This window comes from Saimiri boliviensis, chromosome X (assembly GCF_048565385.1).
Source record: "Saimiri boliviensis isolate mSaiBol1 chromosome X, mSaiBol1.pri, whole genome shotgun sequence".
NCBI classification, from domain to species: Eukaryota; Metazoa; Chordata; class Mammalia; order Primates; family Cebidae; genus Saimiri; species Saimiri boliviensis.
In genome coordinates this window covers 36,730,960-36,747,400 of record NC_133470.1, presented here as the reverse complement: position 1 = coordinate 36,747,400, position 16,441 = coordinate 36,730,960, and the positions used below count along the sequence as shown (strand labels likewise).

At 49.8% G+C, this 16,441-nt stretch overlaps 1 protein-coding gene across 4 annotated transcripts in view; it reads left to right on the top strand.

Annotated features, from left to right (window-relative positions):
- The first annotated feature begins 14,240 nt into the window (after positions 1-14,240).
- Positions 14,241-16,441, top strand: part of BCOR (BCL6 corepressor) — a 128,687-nt gene continuing 126,486 nt past the window's right edge. For all 4 annotated transcript variants that reach the window (XM_074392059.1, XM_074392056.1, XM_074392057.1 and 1 more), the window contains exon 1: positions 14,241-14,519. The gene's annotated coding sequence lies outside the window, so the exon portion shown is untranslated. The remainder of the gene's footprint in view (positions 14,520-16,441) is intronic.

Here is a 16,441-nt window from a genome sequence, read left to right as displayed (position 1 = left end):
CATTTGGCCATTCTTATTTTTCTGATAACCTGCCAGGATCCAAGATTTATAATCAACTGCATGGTATTTTGAACATTAGTTGAAATTACACTTTATATGGTCTCTAGATCATCTGTTTTATTTCATTTGGGTTCACCCGTTTCCATTGCATCTATAAGCAAAGGTCACGACCTCTTTTGAAAAGGGCTCAACGGAAGGGAAAATAGCAAGTCTACGTGTTGAAGTAAAAGAATTTGGTTCATAAAATAAAACCAAGGCGACAGAAGGCAAAGGGAGTTTCCGCTGTTTGAAAAGGGGCTTTCTCAGCACAAGCTTGGAAAAAAATGTTGATGATTTATGCAAATTAGAGAGGAAATGTGCCCCGAGGGATCTTGGCACAGAAGCTCAAGTCGGAATTCTGGATTCGAGGCTGGCTGTGTCTCCGATTCACTCTGTGACTGGGGCTGAGCCATTTAACCTCTCTGTTTCTAAATACCCTCATCTATAAATGCAGGCTAACAACGCTGTTCTTCCTGCCCCTGAAGGGGAGGCAGTAAAAATGAATGAAATGTCGGGGAATTACTTCTAAGAGCCACCGATTAGAAAGAGAGCATATGGTCTTAATGAGAGCTTGTTTCTACCACAAATTTTTCCCAGCTCCGTATGATCACTACAGCTAGAGTGCTACAGGAATCAACCTCTCTTTTCAGCTCTCTTCACGTGCGGCTCTTAAAATCACAGAGGTCTTTAAAGCAAACTCCTGCCTGTTCTGGGTGTGTGTTACGAGGCCGTGGCTCCTGGCTCTCTTCTACACAGAGCCACGCAGCCCAGATTTGTCGAGACGGCAGGGATTTAAAATATTCTGTCCCATTGTCAGACCATGTGTTGGAACATGTGTCAGATCACGTGTCTTGATCATTGCTTCAGAAAATATGGTCGCTCACACCTTCATGGGAAAGGAAGCACCTGCTTGCTTCCTAAAGTCCTCTTTGGAAATGGATGGGAATAAGCAATAAAGCTGTAGCGAGACCAGTTGATGGATTGAGAAGTAGATCTATAAATGCGGAGTGGGGAGGAAGAATGCTCATTTGACTCAAACATTGCTGCGTGCCAGGGTGGGGAGGCGCGGGTTATCTATTTATTAAGTAGCTAAACTGGGTTAAACACTGAGGATACAGAAGGTTATAGGAAAAGGTTCCTGGTACAGAAAGTAATAGACATCATCCCTGGCCTCAGCAGCTTGCAGTCTAGTAGGAGAGAAAGATGGGTAACAGCTGACAAGCTGAGAGCGTGCTTTTGTGCTGTAATGAGAGAAGAACAAGTGGGAACTCCAGGAGGGCTTCACAGAGGTGGTGACACTATAACTGAGGATTGAAGAATGAGCAGGAGCTCGGCAAGGGGATTAAGAAGGAGTAGGCGACCCGGCTCGGTGTCAAACACCTGTAATCCCAGCATTTTGAAAGGCTGAGGCAGGTGGATCATTTCAGGTCAGGAGTTTGAGACCAGCCTGGGCAACATGGTGAAACCCAGTTTCTACAAAAAAAAAAAAAAAAAAAAAAAAAAAAAAAATTAGCCAGGCATGATGGTATGTGCCTGTAGTCCCATCTACTCTGGAAGCTGAGGTGGGAAGGTCGCTTGAACTCGGGAGGTTGAGGCTACAATGAGCTGAGATTGTGCCACTGCACTCCCACCTGGGTGACAGAACAAGAAGGACCCCGTCTCAAAAAAACAAAAAATAAAGAAGGAGCAGGCTGCTGGGCACGGTGCCTCACTCCTGTAATCCCAGCACTTTGGGTGTTTGGGGAGCCGAGGTAGAAGGACTGCTTGAGCCCAGGAGCTGATGACTAGCCTGGGCAACACAGCAAAATCCTGTCTTTACAAAAAAAAAATTTTTTAATTGGCCAGACAACCAGGCACACTGGCTCACACCTATAATCCCAGCACTTTGAGAGGCCGAGACAGGCGGATCACCTGAGGTCAGGAGTTGGAGACCAGTCTGGCCAACATGGAGAAACCCCGTCTCTACTAAAAATACAAAAAAACTAGCCAGGCATTGTGGCTGTCACCTATAATACCAGCTACTCAGGAAGCTGAGGCAACAGAATTGCTTAAACCCAGGAGTTGGAGGTTGCAGTGAGCTGAGATTGTGCCATTGCACTCCAGCCTGGGCCACAGAGCTGGACTCCATCTCAAAAAAAAAAAAAAAAAAAAAAAAACTGGCCAGACGTGTTGGTGTGAGCCTGTAGTCAGTCCCAGCTACTCAGGAGACTGAGATGGGAGGATTGCTGGAGCCAGGGAGTTCAAGGCTATAGTGAGCGGTGATCATGCCAATGCACTCCAGCTTGGGTGATAGAGCAAGATGCTGTCTTAAAAAAAAAAAAAAAAAAAAAAAAAAAAAAAAAAAAAAGCAGGCATTCCAAGCAGAGGGAAGAGCCTGTGCAAAGACCTTGAAGCTATGGGTGCCTACCCATATCCCTCCATCCACCCTGGAAGGCACCTGGAAAGACTTCCCAAGTACAACGAGGACTCCCTGCTCCTCCATCTGAGGATGTTCTCTTGGCTCAGAAGCATGCTCAGCTAGCCATTGTATGTGGGGGCAGATCCTAAGAGCTCAACGTCCCAGAAATAACCCTCAACTCATGAGGAATGAGAGCCATGATGTGCTGGGGCAGCAGTACTAGCTCTGGAAAGCCGAATTGTTAAATATTTGGAAAAGTGCAGTGGCTCATTCCTGTGATACTAGCACTTTGGGAGGCTGAGGCAGGCGAATCACGAGGTCAGGAGATCTAGACCATCCTGGCTAACATAGTGAAACTCTGTCTCTACTAAAAATAGAAAAATTTAGCCGGGCATGGTGGTGGGTGCCTGTAATCCCAGCTACTCGGAAGGCTGAGACAAGAGAATCGCTTTAACCAGGGAAGCAGAGGTTGCAGTGAGCTGAGATCGCACTGCTGCATTCCAGCCTGGCAACAGTGTGAGACTCCCTCTAAAAAAAGAAAGAAAGAAAAAAAGTAAATTTGCCAGCCAACCAGTAAACACAGATAGCCCAGAATCAGCTCTAGTAGGAATATTTATACCATGGCAATGGGCAAACACTACAAATTGGGATTTTACAATTCTACCAGAAAGCTGGTTTACTAGCACACCCCTGTGTGGGAGTTGGTGGATAAATACTCCTGCTTCCTCACTCCTTGTTGGGACAGCCCTACAGGGTGTGCTACACAGGACCCCAGAAGGTCACCGGCAGAACTGAACCCCAATTGCTCACACAGGCAACCTGTTCACAAATGCACCCTTTACTGGCCTTCCTCCCTGCTCTGTCTTAATTCCCATCCCCTCACTGTGTTTCCTGGGATTATCTCACTTATGCTCAAAAACCCTTGGCTCAGAATCAGCTTGTAGAGGTACCCAAATTAAGAAAGGCATAGAAGTGAGAACATGGTACATTAGCAGTGAGCAGCAGAGTGATCATGGGGGCTATACGACCACCACACAGAGGATGTTAAACTTAGTCAAGGTGTCTCAAGGTCTTGAAAGAATTTAAACAGGGAAAGGATGGCAAGATCAGCTGTGCATTTTAGGAAGGTCACCCTGGGGGCTATGTGACAGATGGATGCAAAGGGAACAAGACTGGAGGCAAGAGAGCTGAAGACTAGGTCAGTGAGAGTCCAAGAAAGAAACGATGAAGGTGTCAGACAACCAGAGGAGGTGCCATCCACACAGAACACGACAGAGCTGTGCTTGCCACAGCACTGCTTGTGAACAGAACCCCAAGCATGCCTGGCATTGTAGGAACAGACACTTGAACAGGAGACCGAGAAAGAAATCCGGAGGGTGATGAAGAGGACAGACACAGGAGGACAGTGTCAAGGAAGCCAGAGAAAAGAGGATACCAGGGAAGAAGTGTGACCAGTGTCACAGGCCAAGGAGAGGTCGTTGTGAGGAGTAAGTACGTAAGGTTTAGTATCTGATATAAATTTCTCATTGAATCCTCACAATAGAGTCTCTACATTAAATTCAATGACCTTGGGCTGGGCAAGGTGGCTCACGCCTGTAATCCCAGAACTTTGGGAGGCAGAGGCGGGCAGATTACGAGGTCAAGAGATCGAGACCATCCTGGCCAACATGGTGAAACCCTGTCTCTACCAAAATACAAAAATTAGCTGGGCGTGGTGGTGCACACCTGTAGTCCCAGCTGCTAGGGAGGCTGAGGCAGGAGAACTGCTTGAACCTGGGAGGTGGAGGTTGCAGTGAGCCGAGATTGTGTCACTGCACTCCAGCCTGGTGCCTGGCAACAGAGCAAGACTCTGTCTCAAAAAAAAAAAAAAAAAAAAAAAAAAAAAAAAAAAAAAAAAAAAATTCAGTGACCTTGATGAATTCATGTATTATTTTTTTCTGACAAAAATGCCATTCGGAATGAATTCGTTTATTAATTTTAATCTGAATTGTAGGTTCCTTGGTATTTTCTGTGTACACAACCATGCCATCTGCAAATAATGATACTTTAATATCTTCCTTTCCAATCTGGAGGCCTTTCATTTCTTTTTCTTGCTTTATTGCAGTGGCTATGACCTCTAGTATAATTATGAACAGAAGGAATGATAGCAAGCATTCTTGTCTATTTCCTGATCACAGGGTGACAACTTTCAATATTTTACCATTAAATATATTGTTTGTTGCAAGTTTTACTTATACATACTCTTATCAGATGTAGGAATTTCCATTCTCTTCTAAGTTTGCTGAGCACATTTATCATGAATGGATGTTAAATTGTATTTATGGCTTCTGTGTGACCTCAGAAAAGTGACTTAAACTGTAAACTGTAAAATGTCCTACTGCTTTGTGTTAGAAATACTTGGTTTCAAATTCCAGCTGCACCATTTTCTAGTTGTGACTCTGGGCAATTTAATTAAGCTTCCTCTTATAGAAAATGCAGATAATTATAGTAACTCCCTCATAGGAACCCGAGACTTTTCATAAGTTCAAGAGCCCAAGAGGCTGGTTTTGAACCAGGACTAGGGTTTAACATCCAAAGCCCAGGTGCTTAGCTTTCAGATACTCTGCAGAGGCTGATGTTCCTCAGAGGTTTTCCATCTCCTAGTCCTCATTCAGGATTTGCTGGAACCCTTCTGATGATGAATGGGAATGGATCCGAACTCTCCCATTCACAGTCACACTTTGCCACCCAGGACTAAAGGCACAGACTTTACGAATGTACTGATCAGTCTACTGTGATAGCCAGTCTCCAAAGATGCCCCTTCACCAATGACCCATGCCTGTTGGTATTCACACCCTTGTGTAATGGCCTGATTTTAAATCTGGGTAGGCTTGTGACTCTTTTTTAACTAAGTGAATCAACAGAAGTAATACTGCATGACATGTAAGGCTAGCTTCTGTCTTGGTCTTTTGGTTCACTCTGCAAGATCTGGGCCACCCTGGAAGATGCGCTGCTACCCTAAGATCACCACACTGGAGAAGCCACGGATGGGAACCACATTCTACAGTTTCAGCTGGGCCCAGACTTCCAGCCTTCCCGACCAAAGCAGCACATATGTACATGAGGCTGATTTGGCCCCATCCAGACCACATCCACCATCTGAATACCAAAGAGTGACTCCAGTTGACCCAATGTGGAACAGAAGAGTCATCCGTCTTTGTCCTGCTGTAATTCCTGACCCACAAGACCATGAGATATATTGACATGGCTGTTACTTGTTGGAAATAGATGCTCGGTGCCACAAAGAAAACTTAGCACTGAGATAAAGGATCTTTCAGCAATGCAATTTTTACTTCCTGGACTGCAGGAAGGGTACTCTCACTAGCCATCTTGCCACAAGAGTACAAAGAACAAAGGAAAACACACAAATTTATCCCTTACGCATTTGGGGTCGTCCTTACTGCTGTGTCTGATCTCCATTGCTTGGAGCCAGACCTCACAACCTAAACTAAAACCCAACTGTCTAATAACCTAAAACTTTTTTTTTTTTTTTTTTTGAGACGGAGTTTCACTCTTGTTACCCAGGCTGGAGTGCAATGGCGCGATCTCGGCTCACCGCAACCTCCGCCTCCTGGGTTCAAGCAATTCTCCTGCCTCAGCCTCCTGAGTAGCTGGGATTACAGGCACGCGCCACCACGCCCAGCTAATTTTTTGTATTTTTAGTAGAGACAGGGTTTCACCATGTTGACCAGGATGGTCTCGATCTCTTGACCTCGTGATCCACCCGCCTCGGCCTCCCAAAGTGCTGGGATTACAGGCTTGAGCCACCGCGCCCAGCCTAAAACTTTTCTAAACAGGTAAAAGCAATGGAGAGCTGGGACACGCCTGTGAGTATGACCAGCACAGATATCTTAGTTAAAGTACAAGGACATAGAATGTCCTACATGCCTGTAAGCATGGCATGTCTACAGCTACATAGGAGAGGGCTTAACAGAGTTATTAGAACACTTATTCTTTAACAATAAAGGAAACGTTAAAAAGGAGCTTTTCTACTTCCCACAGTTCCCCCACCAGCTCTGCAGGCCCAGGGCCATGGCCAACAGCCTCCTTTGTCTAAGTACTAATTTTTCTTTGTGACACCGAGTATCTATTCCCAACACTACTATAAACCACTAAGCTTTGGGATTGTTCATTGGACAGCAATAGATAACTGGAATATCCACCTTATAGGTTTAGTCTTTAGTCTAGAAATGCACTAAGCAAACCTGTCCAGTGCTCAAACCTATGACATCCATCTTATGCAGCCCTATTCTACCTACTGGAGTTAGCCAGATTCAAATAAACAGTATTTAAGTATCAAGAAAACAGTGTGAGAAGGAAGTCATTTCACTCTAAATTTCCTGCATACTTTTGTGCCTTCAATCCTTCTATTACAAGAAAGGGCCGGGCGTGGTGGCTCACGCCTGTAATCCCAGCACTTTGGGAGGCTGAGGTGGGCAGATCACTTGAGGTCAGGAGTTTGAGACCAGCCTGACCAACTTGGTAAAACCCCGTCTCTACTAAAAATACAAAAATTAGCTGGGCATGGCGCCTGCAATCCCAGCTACTCAGGAGCCTGAGAAAGGAGAATCGCTTCAACCTAGGAGGCGGAGGTTGCAGTGAGCCAAGATCACGCCATTGCATTCCAGCCTGGGTGACACAGCAAGACTCAGTCTCAAAAACAACAACAACAACAACAACAAACAAGAAGGGGCATAAACGGATAATCCTAATCACAATTGATAACACTGGTACTACCATGTCCAGTAGTATTTTAAGGCTGAGGGATCAAAGACTCAGAGAGAATAACTAACTTGCCCAGTGTCACATGGCTAGTTAAATGGCAAAGTTGAGGTTGGAACTGCAAACCAAGCTCTTTCTTTTTTTTTTTTTTTGGGGGGGGGTCTTTATTAGGAAACTTTTAGTTGGCAATCAGGGAAACCCATTCAATGGTAGCACAAGGAATAGAAGGGAACTGACTGGAGGAAGGCAGGAGCAAAAGGGCAGCCAGGCTTCCCAGGACCAGGACCCAGGCACTGACACGGCATCCGGAGCCTCTGCTTGCCCTCTTTCTGGAGCCAAATGTTTCTGAAGGCGCTCTATTGCACTTCAGCTTAATTCTTCCCTGCCTTTCTGCAGACTGGCTTTCCCTGGCCTGGCATACACAGACTCAAACACAATGGCTCTGTGGTCAGAACAGACTACGTAATCTGCAGATCCCAGAAAAAAATTAAAAGGCAGGGCCAGCCAGGCACTGTGGCTCATGCCTGTAATCCCAGCACTTTGGGAGGCCGAGGTGGGGCGGATCACCTGAGGTCGGGAGTTCGAGACCAGCCTGGCCAAAACGGAGCAGCCTCATCTCTACTAAAAATACAAAAATTAGCCGGGTGTGGTGGTGGCATGGCCTGTAATCTCAGCTACTCGGGAGGCTGAGGCAAGAGAATCCCTTGAACCTGGGAGGCAGAGGTTGCAGTGAGCTGAGATCACGTCATTGCATTCCAGCCTGGGCAACAAGAGCAAAACTCCGTGTCAAAAAAAAAAAAAAAAAAAAAAACAAGCCTCAGACAAAGAAATCAATCTCTCCTTCTTCCAGGCCCACTGCCCCAATCTATGGCAGGCAGCCTCCAAAAAATCACAACTTTCATGCTGGGACGCTGTGCACCTGGTTCAGAGGTGGGGGACAGGCCCCCGCCAAATGTGTTGTGGCCCTGCTAGCCCGGGGAGGGAAGGCTACCACCTTGTCCCACCCCAAGATGCCATGAAGCACCTCTGACCACAACCCTGATCTTCTCAATTTCAGCACCAAGGCCCCTGCCAGGGACAGAGGGCAGCAGCAGTCCCAAGGCCACAGTGGTGTGTGGGAGGCTAGGCAGGGCCCAGGGCCCTGAAGGGATTGGGGAGTGGGGATCTGAAGACCCATCTCGGCCGGGCGCGGTGGCTCACACCTATAATCCCAGCACTTTGGGAGGCCGAGGCAGGTGGATCACGAGGTCAAGAGATCGAGACCATCCTGGTCAACATGGTGAAACCCCGTCTCTACTAAAAATACAAAAATTAGCTGGGCATGGTGGCGCACGCCTGTAGTCCCAGTTACTCAGGAGGCTGAGGCAGGAGAATTGCTTGAACCCAGGAGATGAAGGTTGCGGTGAGCCGAGATCGCGCCATTGCACTCCAGCCTGGGTAACAAGAGCGAAACTCCATCTCAAAAAAAAAAAAAAAAAGACCCATCTCAGGCAGGTGAGCCAGGAAGCAGCAGGAGGTAGGTCTCTGCATGAGCAGAAGCACCAAGATTCTGGTGTATGCCTCGTCTCATCAGACTTCAGTTGCAAAACACACACACCATTTTACTCAGAATTAATTACTTTATTTATTTATTTATTTATTTATCTATCTATCTATTGAGATGGAGTCTTATTCTTGTTGCCCAGGCTGGAGTGCAATGGTGTAATCTCAGCTCACTGCAACCTCCACCTCCCGGGTTCAAGTGATTCTCCTGCCTCAGTCTCCCAAGCAGCTGGGATTACAGGTGCCCGCTACCACGTCCGGCTAATTTTTGTATTTTTAGTAGAGACAGGGTTTCGGCATGTTGGCCAGGCTGATCTCGAACTACTGACCTCAAGTGATCCACCTGCCTTGGCTTCCCAAAGTGCTGGGATTACAGGCATGAGCCACTGCGCTGGCCCAGAATTTCAAGATGGCAGCTACAGAGCAATAACCCCAAGCATGGGGCCCATGAGACTGCATGCTTGCCCATTGAGCCAGCCCTGTCCTGAATATAACCAGCCTTCTCTCTCCCAATCCACTGCTCCCAGGAGAAAAAACTGAACTAGCTCATCTGGTAGTAGCTACAGCTACACAGAAGCTGTTGACATCCCAACCCCCAGCGACAGGGGTGTGAACCAGGACTAGACCCCAAAAGGTCCCTACTGAATCTTCTCTACTGATATGCTTAATGTTCTCATATTCCCTGTGAGACTAGGAGCAAAGGTGGCCAGTTGCTTACACCAATATCCACCCCTGCACTTCCTTCATCATTTGAGATAACAATGCACCCAAGCTAAAAGATGACATTCCTCAGTGCCGTGAACTGAATGTTCGTGTCCCTCCGAAATTCTTATGTTGAAATCCTAACCCCAATATGGTGGTATTAGGACATGGAGCCTCTAGGAGATAATTAGGTCATGAATGGCATTAGTGCCCTTATTTAAAAGACAGGAGAGGGTTTGCTTGCTTCCTCTCTCTGCTGCTTTCTACCAGGAGAGGATGCGATGAGAACACGGCTCCAGCAGGCCCTCAACTGCCAGCACCTTGATTTCTTTTTTTTTTTTCTTTTTTGCGGGGGTAGGGGGAGGACAAAGTCTCACTCCAACGCCCAAGCTAGAATGCAGTGGTGAGATCTTGGCTCACTGCAACCTCTGCCTCACTAGCACGATCAAGGTGCGATTCTCAGCACCTTGATCGTGATCTTGGACTTATAGAACTGTGAGAAGTAAATGCTTTTTTTGTTGTTATAGTTTAAACCACCCAAACTGATAATTTGTTATAACAGGCCGATCTTACTGAGACACGTAGCCTTTCTTGCAGCAAGAGGTGGTCAGGCCCGGCACAGTGGCTCATGCCTGTAATCCCAGCACTCTGGGAGGCTGAGGAGGATCACATGAGCCCAGGAGTTTGAGACCAGCTAGGACAACATAGTGAGAACCTCATCTCTACAAAATATAAAAAATAGCTGGGCATGGTGGTCCCAGCTACTTGAGAGGCTAAGGTGGGAGGGTTACTTGAGCCCAGGAGGTCAAAGCTCTAATGAGTTGTGATTGCACCACTGCACTCCAGCCTGGGTGACAGAGCAAGACCCTGTCTCAAAGAAAATAAAGAAGAGAAACAAATAGGTAGCCAATGAAATGTAAGTGGAAACCATTGGGTGGGACTTCTGAGAAATCTTCATAAAAGAGGCTGACTCAGCTGGGAGTGCCCCTTTCCCTCTCCTTGCTGCTAGGACTTAAAGCAGTGGGTGGAATGATCAGATAAAGGAGATGAGCTGGGGGAGGGGTGGGGCCCAATTGTTTATTGGAGTCCAAAAGGATCTGAACTAGGGTAGTTGGATGAGGAAGAGGACAGCATAGATGCTAAGGAGATAGACACCGCAGGATTTAGGGACTATATCCTCTACCCTGTTTGCTTATGTGCCAAGAAAAGCAGAATGTAAGCTCCATGAGGGCAGTGACCATATCTCTCGCTTACCATTGCATGCCTAGTACAGTGCCTGGCATACAGTGGGTAATCAGTAAATGTCTAATCAATGAAGAATGAATGAAACATGCTCCGTACATCCCTTGGGAGCTTTACTCCTAATTGGAAGCAGGTTCAATGGGTCAAGAACATCCATACCTCAGGGGCCCCTGGTACCCGGGGAATGATTCCTAAGTATGGTTTCTCTTGCATTGTGTGCACCCATCATCCCCATGCTCAGGCCCAGGCTGGAGTTTCTCAGGCCCTCAATGAGACACAGGAGTACATGTGTGCACTGAGCTTTTCCCAACACTGGCTCCTGTGTGGTTCGAAGGCCAAGTTAATGCCACTGTTTCCACAACATCACTTCCTCTGCAGCGTGAGAAAAGAGGAAGAACACTCGCTATGTGACTCCCCTCTTCCCCCAGGGAAAGCACAAAGCTGTTGGAAACAATAAAAGCACCCCTGTGTAAAGGGGAGACTTTTGTCTGTGTAGTCAGGGGTTGCTGCGCCTGCGACTTCCTGCAGGGATTCGGCAGCTTTGCAGATAAATAAATGCTCACATTCAGAATGACCAGCTTAGAACACTTTTATGAGCCTTTTCTCCTCCCCAGGCTGCACACAGATAATAAATCAAATTAACATCCCAAACCTCCGGTTCAGCATCACTTGTCCAGTCCCCTCGGCATGAGGGGTGAGTTTGGGGGAGGCTGTTCTCAACTACAACCCAGCAATGTGGGATTGAGGCCTGTGGCCTCCTTGGGAATCACCAGATGCCTCCAACCTGGGCTGGCCACAGGTGGAGGTCATGAAGTCTTGCTGGTCACTCCAGATCAGACTGTAAAAGAGGCGGCAGAGGCCAGGTGTGGTGGCTTAAGCCTGTAATCCCAGCACTTTGAGAAGTTGAGGCAGGTGGATCACGTAAGGTCAGGAGTTCCAGACCAGCATGACCAATATGGTGAAACCCTGTTTCTACTAAAAACACAAAAAGTAGCCGGGCGTGGTGGCGTAAGCGCCTGTAATCCCATACTTGGGAGGCTGAGGCAGGAGAATCGCTTGAACATGGGAGGCGAAGGTTGCAGTGAGCCGAGATTGCACCACTGCACTCCAGCTTGGGCGACAAGAGCGAAACTCCATCCCCTCCCCCCAAAAAAAGAGGTGGCAGAAACCACAGCCTTATAATCAAGATTGGGTTGTAACTTGGAGAAAATACACATTTTAATTTCTCAGTTAATAATCTTAGGAACATGAGCAAAAATAGATAACTATGAGGGTGGGGAAAGAAAAAGGGAGGGAGTGAGGGAGGGAAGGATAATGGTCAATAGGTATTGGATGGATCAAACTGGAAAGGAAAAAGTTCACTTTCAGGTAACCTGAAGTGGAATTTGGCCTCATTTCAGATTGCCCAACTAGTGACACAGGATAACTGGTAAGGTTTAGAAAATGAAGTTGGGAGGCCGGGCACGGTGACTCGTGCCTGTAATCTTAGCACTTTGGGAGGCAAGTGGATGATGAAGTCAAGAGATTGAGACCATCCTGGACAACATGGTGAAACCTAGTCTCTAGTAAAAATATAAAAGTTAGCTGGGTGTGGTGGCATGTGCCTGTAGTCCCAGCTACTCAGGAGGCTGAGGCAGAAGAATCGCTTGAACCTGGAAGGTGGAGGCTGCAGTGAGCTGAGATTGCACCACTGTACTCTAGCCTGGCGAGAGATTCCGTCTCAAGAAAACGAAGTAGGGAGAAGGGAGATTTTCTAAACTTTACCCTACTTACTCCCAGTATGTGGTATGAACATCTACTCTATTGAGCTATCTAAATATAAGTGGGTTTGTTTGTGTTTGAGACGGAGTTTCGCTCTTGTTGCCCAGGCTGGAGGGGATGCAATGGCACAATCTTGGCTCACCGCAACCTCTGCCTCCCAGGTTCAAGTGATTCTCGTACCTCAGCCTCCTGAGTAGCTGGGATTACAGGCATGGGCCACCATGCCTGGCTAATTTTGTATTTTTTAGTAGAGACCGGGTTTTTCTATGTTGGTCAGGCTGGTCTCAAACTCCGACCTCAGGTGATCCGCCCGCCTTGGCCTCCCAAAGTGCTGGGATTACAGGCATGAGCCACCTCGCCCAGCCAAAGATGTGTTTTTTTTTTTTTTTTTTTTTTTGAGACGGAGTTCCGCTCTTGTTACCCAGGCTGGAGTGCAATGGCGCGATCTCGGCTCACCGCAACCTCCGCCTCCTGGGTTCAGGCAATTCTCCTGCCTCAGCCTCCTGAGTAGCTGGGATTACAGGCACGCGCCACCATGCCCAGCTAATTTTTTTTGTATTTTTAGTAGAGACGGGGTTTCACCATGTTGACCAGGATGGTCTCGATCTCTCGACCTCGTGATCCACCCGCCTCGGCCTCCCAAAGTGCTGGGATTACAGGCTTGAGCCACCGCGCCCGGCCAAAGATGTGTTTTTAATGCATCCTTTCTTGGGCCACCAGAAGGAGGACACCACAGAGCACCAGAAGTAGCTCTCCAAATCACAGATGTGGTCCCACAGACTAGGATCGTTGAGCTGTCGGTCAAAGTAGACGACTGTCTACTTCCAGATGCAACCTCACAGCTGGTGAGGGCTGCGACTCTGAAGCCAGCTGCACAGGGTGGTCCGTGAATTAAAAAATAACCACAGAACTGTAAGCCACACTCCCCCAAATCCTGACCAGCCCATAGAAGGGAAGCCAAGGAACCACCTTTGGTGGGTATAGGCTCCTCCTCTGTTGCTTATGTGTTCAGAATCACGTCAATTGCAGCTCCAGGCTGCCTGACCCTGAGCAGAATCCTACAGAACAGGAACAGGGTGGGGGAAAAAAAAATGGCTGAGACCAAGTTGAAGCTGCTTTGGCTATGTGCCCCAGCGAGTTCAAACGACTACCAGGCTGGTTGACTAGGGGTTAGGGGTAGAAGGTTAATATATTTTTGAATAAGAGTTTCCTGTTACCTGCAAACACTAAAAAAAAAAAAAAAAACAGCTAGAGGTTTATTATGGCAAGACAATCCTCTTGAGAAGAACAATGGTTAGGGCTGTTTCACCACTTGTCGATGATCCTGTCAATCATTTATTTTGACACCCATTCATTCCACCAATATTTACTGAGTGCCTACTATATGCCAGCTGCAATGTTACACGCAAAATATACAGCTCAAAAACAAACACTGGGTTTTGTAGACAGGTCACAACTATTGATACCAAGGTATGCACTGTAACATACTTACAGCATATGTTTAGCCACCCTGAACTCAAGAGACCTCGGTTCAAATCCTCACTAAGTCACTTACCTAGCTCGGTAACTGCGCTTTACCCAATTTTACGCGACTGATCTTTCTCTATGCCTCAATTTCTCACTCTGTAAAGTTGGAGGGCTTGTGACGAACTTAGCACAGAGCATGGAAGTGGGAGCTACCATTATTATTTGGTGCAGTCCTCCCACCCCAGCTCTGCCTGGTGCCACAGTCCACCGCTTGGTGGTATTTCCGAAGCTGGCCAGGCCCTCTGCTGCTGACCCTGGAAATCGGGTCACACTAGACAAGGCAGCATGTGCGGGGAGAAGGCGGGGTGGGGTGGGGGGTTCTTGGCATGCGGCTGCTAGCTTTTCCCTAAGGCCTCCAGATAGTCTAAAAACTCACCTCGGAGGAGGGGAAAGAGCGTGAAGTGGCTCTTTCGATCTGAGACACCCCCTCCCGGAGAACTCGCCCCCTCCCCCCCAGCCCAGTGCAGAGTGAAATCTTAGAAGCCGCGGCTGCTGGGTTTGAACGGAATGCCGGAGTCGGTGGAAGACGGAGCTGGTCGGCCCTAAGGTCAGCGAGTTGTTTTGAGTTCTCGTACCCGGAAGGTGGGGGGTGGGGATGGGGAGCAGGGAGTAGAGGACGCCAGGGCCCCCAAGAGACCCCGCGTCAGAGCAGAAATTGTTTGTGCTCCGGAACAGGCAGCTCGGCGGAAGCCGCGACGGGGGCGGGTCACGTGCAGCGGTGGCGGCGCAGCTGGCGGGGGAGCCGGGCTGGGACAAGGGCCGGGCCGGGCCGGGCGGGGGTGGCGCGGGGCGGCGGCTCTCGCCGCCGAAGGTGGAACCGGCTGACTCGGGGGGCCGGGAGCTAGCAGCGCCCCGAGCCTGGAGCGAGGGAGGCGCGCGAGTTAAGGAGGGACCGGTGTGGGAGCCAGGGCGCTCGGAGCTCCGCATGGTGCGGCACGGGCGGGACGAGGAATCACGGGGATGGGGGGCAGGGACACGGAAGAGGGCTCCCCGGGCGAGAGCGGAACCGACGCGGAGGCTGTGCCGGTGTCTGAACCCCAAGAATGGAGGCGCCGCTCTTGTAGTCGCTGGCCTTGTTTTCGTCTTGCACGCAAATCCCGGAACGACCAGAGCCGCCATCCCCGCCTGCGTCCCAGGGGCGCCCCATTAAGCATGGGGGAGGGTGCGTCCCGCGGGGCTACTCCGGGAGGGGATCTGTGAGGCCGAGGCCGGCGAGGGCTGCGAGGTGACTCGCGGGGGTGCGAGCCGGAGCGGAGCTGCACACCATACAAACAGCCTCCCCTTCCCCCGGAAGAGCGGGCAAGGGAAGACGCGGGCTAGCTCGGGAGGCTCCCCTGGACTGTCGGAGCCAGACGGGGACCACGAGGCTGGAGGGGGTGCTATAGAGAAACCATCGGCCCCACCTAGAAGACATTGGTGGCCTCGTGGCCAGTGGTGAAGGATCTCACGCTTCCCCAAAGTGGCGCGCGCCACTCCAGCGTGGGAGGGAAGGACACAAACTTGGCCATCTGCCAGAACCCTTGAGGACGCCTGACTTTAGTGTTCACCCCCACCCCCCGCCGCCGCCCGCAGTGGCCCGAAATGTACTCCCTTCCGTAGTTCACGAGGTTCAGATCTGAGGCCTGGAAGAGTAGGGTAGCGTGGTCTGGCCTCGGACGGGAAACCCACCCACGTTCTCAGGTGCCACGCGGGGAAGGCGCGGAACAGTTTTCTTGCAAAGTTTCCCGCCCCTCACCCCAGTTGAGGAAGGGCGGCTCTTCCGGAGGTGGGGGCGGGGAACAGCCTCGGAGCGGGGAGTGGTGCTAGTTCCTATTCCCCGCGACCGCTCGGGCCGCCGGCGTGTTCGCGTCCCTAGACGCTGCACCCCAGTTTGCTACAACGTGGGCTCTGAGTTGCGGCATTGGGTGCTGTGCGGAGTCTAGGACGACGCGAGACGCCATTTGCATCACCCCCTCCCTCCTGCAGGTTGGCGGGGGCGGCGGTGTCGCCCGCCGCGGAAGCGTATTCCTGGCAGTGACACTGATTAGATGCTGTGTGGATACGTGCACAGAATCGGGGTGGGCCTTTACCTCTCCGGTGCGCACACACTTTCTGTTGAAAAAGTTACGGGTTTTTTCTCCCCCTCTCGCCGCACAGCTGCTGTCTCCAGAGCGGAATTAGACGAGCACGTTTGCTCTGCCGGAGGGAGAGAGGATCGCGCCGGCGCCAGGAGGCCGCCGGGCCCGGGTCGCGAAAATCCAGCCCTGGCTTTGCGTCGAGCTGCTGAGTGCCGCGCTTACGCGCGCGGGGCCAGCCGGGGCCTGGTTTCCATCTGCCCCTTCTGCCTCCGTGTTAAGTTCGCCGGGGAAAACCCAACGATCCGTGCAGAGCCCCTCAGAGGAGAGCCCCCGCCCCCCCAGTCCCCCGTACCCCCCCAGCCCGATCCCGACCGATGGAAAAAATGACAGTATAGGTCAGAGCAGACTGCCC